The sequence below is a fragment of the Patella vulgata genome, chromosome 2 (genome assembly GCF_932274485.2).
Source record: "Patella vulgata chromosome 2, xgPatVulg1.2, whole genome shotgun sequence".
Classification (NCBI taxonomy): Eukaryota; Metazoa; Mollusca; class Gastropoda; family Patellidae; genus Patella; species Patella vulgata.
Genome location: NC_065880.2, coordinates 38,352,849 through 38,359,465, shown reverse-complemented (window position 1 = coordinate 38,359,465; position 6,617 = coordinate 38,352,849).

Below are 6,617 nucleotides of genomic sequence, written 5' to 3'. Positions count from 1 at the left end.
AGAGCCAAACATATCTATCGAGTGACGATGAGTGAACCAATACTATACATCTAATGGCTTTTATTAAATTAGTTGATGGTTTATACGGTTGCATCTTGAAATTTAGAAAATGGCACTGCGTTTCACGATTAATAATCCGTGTTCGTATAGGTTCAACTTTTATTATTTAACACACGCACACACACACACATTGTTTTGATCAGCTGGGGATTTGGTAAAGGTAAATTAAATGTTGTAACTCTCTCTAACTTTCCTATACAATCTATTTCACTTCGCTTTCAACTTCAACTTTAATTCAAAGATTACTATTGAAGACATATTCATATCAATGATTATACGACGAATAATAGCTAATATTCTATTTTATACTTTATTCGTCAAATATTTAATATTAATTAATTAATTAAAATTAGTTCAGATCATTAATATTATGGTCAATTTATTGTGATTTCAAGGCAAGAATAAATATACATTTGCATAATTTCTATCGTACTAATATTATTATTATTATTAGTATTATTATTATAGTCTATTGTATCAAAGAATAGTATAGAATCTATTAACTAAGATCTGTTTCTATCTGCATGTATTGAATGATTAGATAGATCTTACCCTTAAAGATATCCACCTTTTGTTCCAGGCATATAAAAACAATACAAATCCAACTGTGAGAACCATTTTATATTTTTCACTTTTAATTGATTCGACTTACTTTACACCCTACCACCCACCGACCTCTATATAACACCTTTTCACTTACTCCTTAACTATTAAGATGTTTGCATGTATTGTTTACATAAAATTTAAATATTCTTATATCAGTATTTTTTCTAACGTATTTTGGGTGGACAGTATTTCTTTTTGGGTATATGATCTTTTAGTGTTGCTATATTTGTTGTTTATTTGAAGTTCTTGGTTCATGGATTACTAATTAACGAGTCATGTTGCAATAACACAACAAAAACTTCTTACCAGAAATTCGTCAATTTTTATTTTCAAGTACACATGTATTTCTCATTATTTTATAGTTTCTTTGGTATATGATATTGTATATAGAATCAAATAATCACTTAGATTTACATACTTGACTACCAGGTATTGTCTTCTGTGTGTCATCTTCGGAATAGATTGTTCGGATAAAGCTAACGAATCGGCATATCGGGTTTGGAACCATTGACATGGCGAAGAAAGTACGATGCCTTGATTCTTGTGGACAACAGTAGAGTAACATTTATTGATTATGTCTTCATTGTACATGTATTATAAAACTTCAAAATGATTGTGGTGAGTTATCAAATAAAATTAGCAGACGGGGAATTAAATTTCGTTAGCTTTATCCGAACAATTTTGACTGGCATGGCACGTTCTCAGATGTAACTCACCGTCAAATAACCATTAGGCTATACTTGAAAGGAAATAACGGCATCATACCAATGAGTAAATTGTACACATGAACTTCGATGGGCCCTTTTTGTATAATTATTTACGCATTTGTCAGTTGCAAGTGTTATGCTATATTCTGGTTTCTTTCCTGTCAGTTTTTATAAACTGTCTTTACTTGTCGTAAAACTTTCGCTTTATCGCACAGTTACTTCTTCCATGTTACTGTTTGTGAGTATATACTAATAGATAATCGCATTCTTTTTCTATTAAATCTATTAGCTTAGTCATATATTTAGTTTAAATAAACACTACGCCTTCAACTTAAAGATGTGCTTTTGTTAACGTTTTCTTTTTGTACAATAGTCTTCAAGCCTTTCAAACAAAGGACCATTGCTTAGATTTAAACACTATTTGGGTTATTTTTTTATAGAAAACAACCAACAATGAAACAGATGCAGCCCGTAAAGGTTACACAGAAAGCTCCCGGACAAACAGGACCTGTAAAAGCACCAACAGCCCCTACTGGTGAACGAGATTGGTCTCAGTCTGCCGTGTTTCGAATGGTAGCTGAACAGGGCCCGCAACCCAAACCTGCCGGTTACGCCCGGGCACCACAAGCACAGGCACCACAAGTACAGGCACGACCACCGCCAACGCTACCAAAGCCATCTTCACAACCCCCACAGTTCCAACAAAATCAGTTCCGAACACCATATGATGACGAAGTGGGCGTGTCTGATTTTTAGATAAACTATGCATATAGTTAATTAATTTTTAACTTATATAATATACATATTATTATTATTATTAAATCTTACGAACTTTGTTTGCAATATTTCAAAACTTTTAAAACGCTTCCATTATTTCGTTAAATGTTATAAATTTAAATGTTCTAGTAACAGATTTACTATTTCGTTTGAATAGACAGTGGTTACCGGTTTTAAAGTTATACGTGAATTCGATAGTTATGCATTTGTGATTGTCATTAGATCTGGCTTTCTTTTTATAAAGCCATGTTTCGGTATTGGGAGATACTAGTAAGCCGAGCAGTGGTAAGTCGGGACACCGTGCAATATATTTTATAAATTAATTGTTTGTATTATATCAACTCTGTGATTGTCACAATGTTGCAGTAGATTTGCCCGTAGTTTATAATAAAATAGATGATCCCAAGCATGTTACGTTGAAATTCTTTCAAATTAATATGTTGTGGATTTTGACAATATGTATAAAAGTGTCTGACTGTTAGTTACTGTCATTTGTTTAGCCGGGTAGTAAATTTCATAGAAGTACGGATACTGGGATGGAGTAGGGTTAACCTGAGAAAAATGGCGATGCGCTTTAAAATCGTTACATTAAACTTCTAAAGAGAGAACACAGGGGCGAACACCCTATAGATCCGCACTGTTTTGTATCCTCCCAAGTTAAGTTTAGTATAGAAATCTTTTTCTGTTATCATGCATGAATTATCTTTATTTTTGATAAACGAGAATTCGGAGTGTACATGTTTTCAATGTCGATTTTATTTCACTATAATTGGGTATCCATTGGTGTGACAAATCTGGATAGTGCTTATATATGATTAAAGTTCGGTATATTTGAACAGTCAGATTTAAGAAGCATCGTGGTATACCATCTTGTAACTCTTAACCCGTTATGGGATACGTGCAATACTCATTGATTATTTGAGACGGTTATAAAAACACTGCCTATTAACGTATCTATTTTTATACGTGTATGATGAAGCCTGTATGATTTTATATATCGCTATATATGTTTGCATTGAAGAACTTAAGAATTGTACATTTACCAAAGTCAGTATTAAGCTAAAACCACTAAGCCTTTATTATATATTATAGTTATTCCAATTAAAAACCCTTTTGTGAAGTTAGATATTTGATTTATTTATAATTTCATTTATTTTAATTTATCTTTCGTCAAGTTTGGAGTGTTATATTATCTAGACCTAGATCAAAAATAGTTTTACAAATGACTGGGATGCGATGATATATTTTATTGTGATTTTATCTATTGTGTGAATAATAAATATGGTTAGTTGGTTATAATATATAAATAATGTTAAATATTGACACAGAAGGTATAATAAATATTTCATGAGTTATCGAACTTCGGATTCAAACTATTTTTAGATTTGCCAACTAATGTCTATTTAGTTTACCTACTTGAAATAAACTGTGATTTTAGAAATGGTATTTCTCATATTGCTTTACTTTTTAATGCATGCAAAGGCTGGCGGGAGGGGTAGGGTTTTGTAATGGAATTTCGGAATGGTTTCCCCTTGTCAATGGTGCAGGACTGTGGGCCTGGCAAGAAACAGTGTCTAGTTGTTTGGATGGTAATAAAAACTAAGGTCACATGTACACGTTGGCGTGCATGTAAAAAAAAACTTGCGGATGGGACAATAAACCGTGTTCTCGTGTACATATTGGCGTGCATTTAAAACAACCGCGGACAGTTAGAATTTGAAATAAGAGTAGTCCGTAGCACCGCTACCCGGACAAAATTTCCCTCATATAGCACACTATATGGCGTATGCCCGTCGTCTTCATTAGCCCAGTCGTTGCAGAAAAGTCAGTTCATAAATTCATAATGGAAGTTACGTACGTCCGACAGCCCGAAACACTTGAAATGTTGGTGTGTGTGTGTGTGTGTGTGTTGGGGGGGGGGGGGGGTCAGGAAATTATAAAGAACAGTTCCAAATATATTCCACTAGTTAAAACTGGCGACTTCTGTATGAAGCCTCTTTGAAACGTTTAACCCTTTCCCGAGCAACCATCCAGATGATGATAGGTGATGCACTGTCGAAGAAATGCAGTAGCGAGCGACTAGGGTTGGGTGGCCGATTGGGTTAAGGGTCATTCCATGTCAAGTGGGCCAGGGGTGGGAAATCGACCCCCTCGAAAAATTCTGGAAAAATGTATGCTATTGTACATGTAAAAACTAATGTACAATAACATTATATTTTTTCGATTTTTCCAAAATCAGTGTTTTGGGTCATTCCATGTAAATTATTAGTCCGGTCGCCAAACCCAATATTTCGAGTGAACCTGGAAATTGTATACAAAGTCTTTTTTATGATTGATTTTAGTGGCCTAGGTTGTCCTCTTTCAGAATCTGTCGGGTGAACCTCGGTCACCCTTGAGCGTTTTGAGAAATTCAAGATGGCGTCTAAGACGGCCGTCACATCAAATAAACCCCTATAGCTCCCATAGTATTTATTCTAGGAAGATAATTTTGGTGTCTAAACGTATTTTCATAATTATGTTTCTTATAGTACTACCGCCAATCTCTTTATAGGCCAAACTTTGGGTCTATATCTATTACTTTGTAACTCCTGGAGCACTACAAAATCCAGAAAATATACAATTACACCAAATTCTTTTCGGTTTTCATGGCCCAGTACCATGCGACCCCTACCACTCATCTGTAATCGGATTGCAGATTTCAGCTGTATATCTTCACTAAAAAAGGTAAAAACAGGATACATATTTTATTTCGAAAACTCGTTGGTAACTCATGAAACTCAAATACCCGTATCTCAGTCAATTTTCAAGCTACAGACCACAAATTTTGCACAGTTTCTAGTTTTTACATGTACAACAACATTTTATTTTTTCCAGATTTTTTGGAGGGGTCGATTTCCCAAATTTCTAAAAATAGACCCACTTGACATTGAATGACACTCAAAGCGTACGCGTTAAATCACAAGATCTGTCACTGAGATAAGTTGTGTGGTTTCGACTCCCCGCATGTACGTTATAAGAAGTAGGGTCGCCTATCCAACCTCGTGGGTTTACTCTGGGTCCCCCGGTTTCCACCCACTGCTTAAGACGCACAATTGAATTATTGACATAAACTCGAATAGTATGATACTCCCGAAATGATACTCTCTCTCTCCCTGTGATCCACTGATACGATTCATGAATATACATTCCAGTTAGCTGAAGGGCTAGGGTAACATCGTATAAAGTGCCTACGTGGGGTTAAGGGCCCACCATGAAAATCTCGGATATGATTGGTAGTAGAGAGTCACGTGTTATGGCACAGTAGGGTTTTCTTGTCGGCGCGTGTCCTCCAAAATATTGAAGTTGTAGACAAAAATATATGTATTCTGTGCGAATTTAAAATTTCTGGGTCACCTTTTCTTAATTTGTAGATGTCAGTCATCGAGTGTAGATGGGTAGCTATGAAAGATATAGAAATCAAATTTATATTGATAATAACACCAGTATTTAATGCTTCATTTGGTGGAAGCCTACTTCTTTTCAACAATTTCCGATAATTACTGCCAGAGTTATGGCCCTTGATCACTTTTAAAATTCTCGTGAACACTCAAGAAGCTAAAGTTAAAATGCGATTGACTTTATATTTATAAACAGTGTTTAAGTTCATGAAATGAAGAATCCTATTGGGTTTTTTTTAAATAATTTCCGGTAATTACTGCCGAAGTTATGGTCCATGATTACTTTAAAAATCTTATGGACACTCAAGAGGTTAAAGTTAATATCCGATAGACTTTAAATCTATACACAGTATTTACAGTTATGAGATAAAGAATCCTATTGATTTTCAACAATTTCCAGTAATTACTGCCAGAGTTCTGGTCCTTGATCACTTTGAAAATTCTCGTGGACACTCTAGGGGCTACAGTTAACATCTGTTTGAATTTGAATTTATACACGGTGTTTAAGGTCACGAGATGCAGAAGTCTATTGATTTTCAACCATTTCTGATAATCACTACTGGAGTTATGGCCATTTATCACTTTGAAAAATCTTGAGGGCGCTCTAGAGGCTAAAGTTACTATTCAAATTTCTTGTTCACAATAAATTATTTATCAATATTACTGTTGTTTTCTTCATATACGTACCTAGAGGTCCCTGCGTTGACCGAGAAAGTTCATCGGGATTTTACGGCGTGATTCCTCCTTGTAAGTGTTTCAAGGGACAGTGTATAGTCGTTCGAGTGGGGAGAAAAACCGAGATCCCGTGTACAGATGATATTTAGACCAGCCTACTGTTGATGAAATTGAAGCAAAGTTGATCAAATAGCGTTAGTGACAGGAGAAAACTAGGCAATTTCGCATCCCTTTAATTATGGGAAAAGGGATAATTTGGATAATTTTATTTGTACTAAAACAACCCAAAGGGACAGTATACAAAGTAATTATATTGCTAGGTTCCCACTATTACGAGTCGTGCAATCGTGTTGAT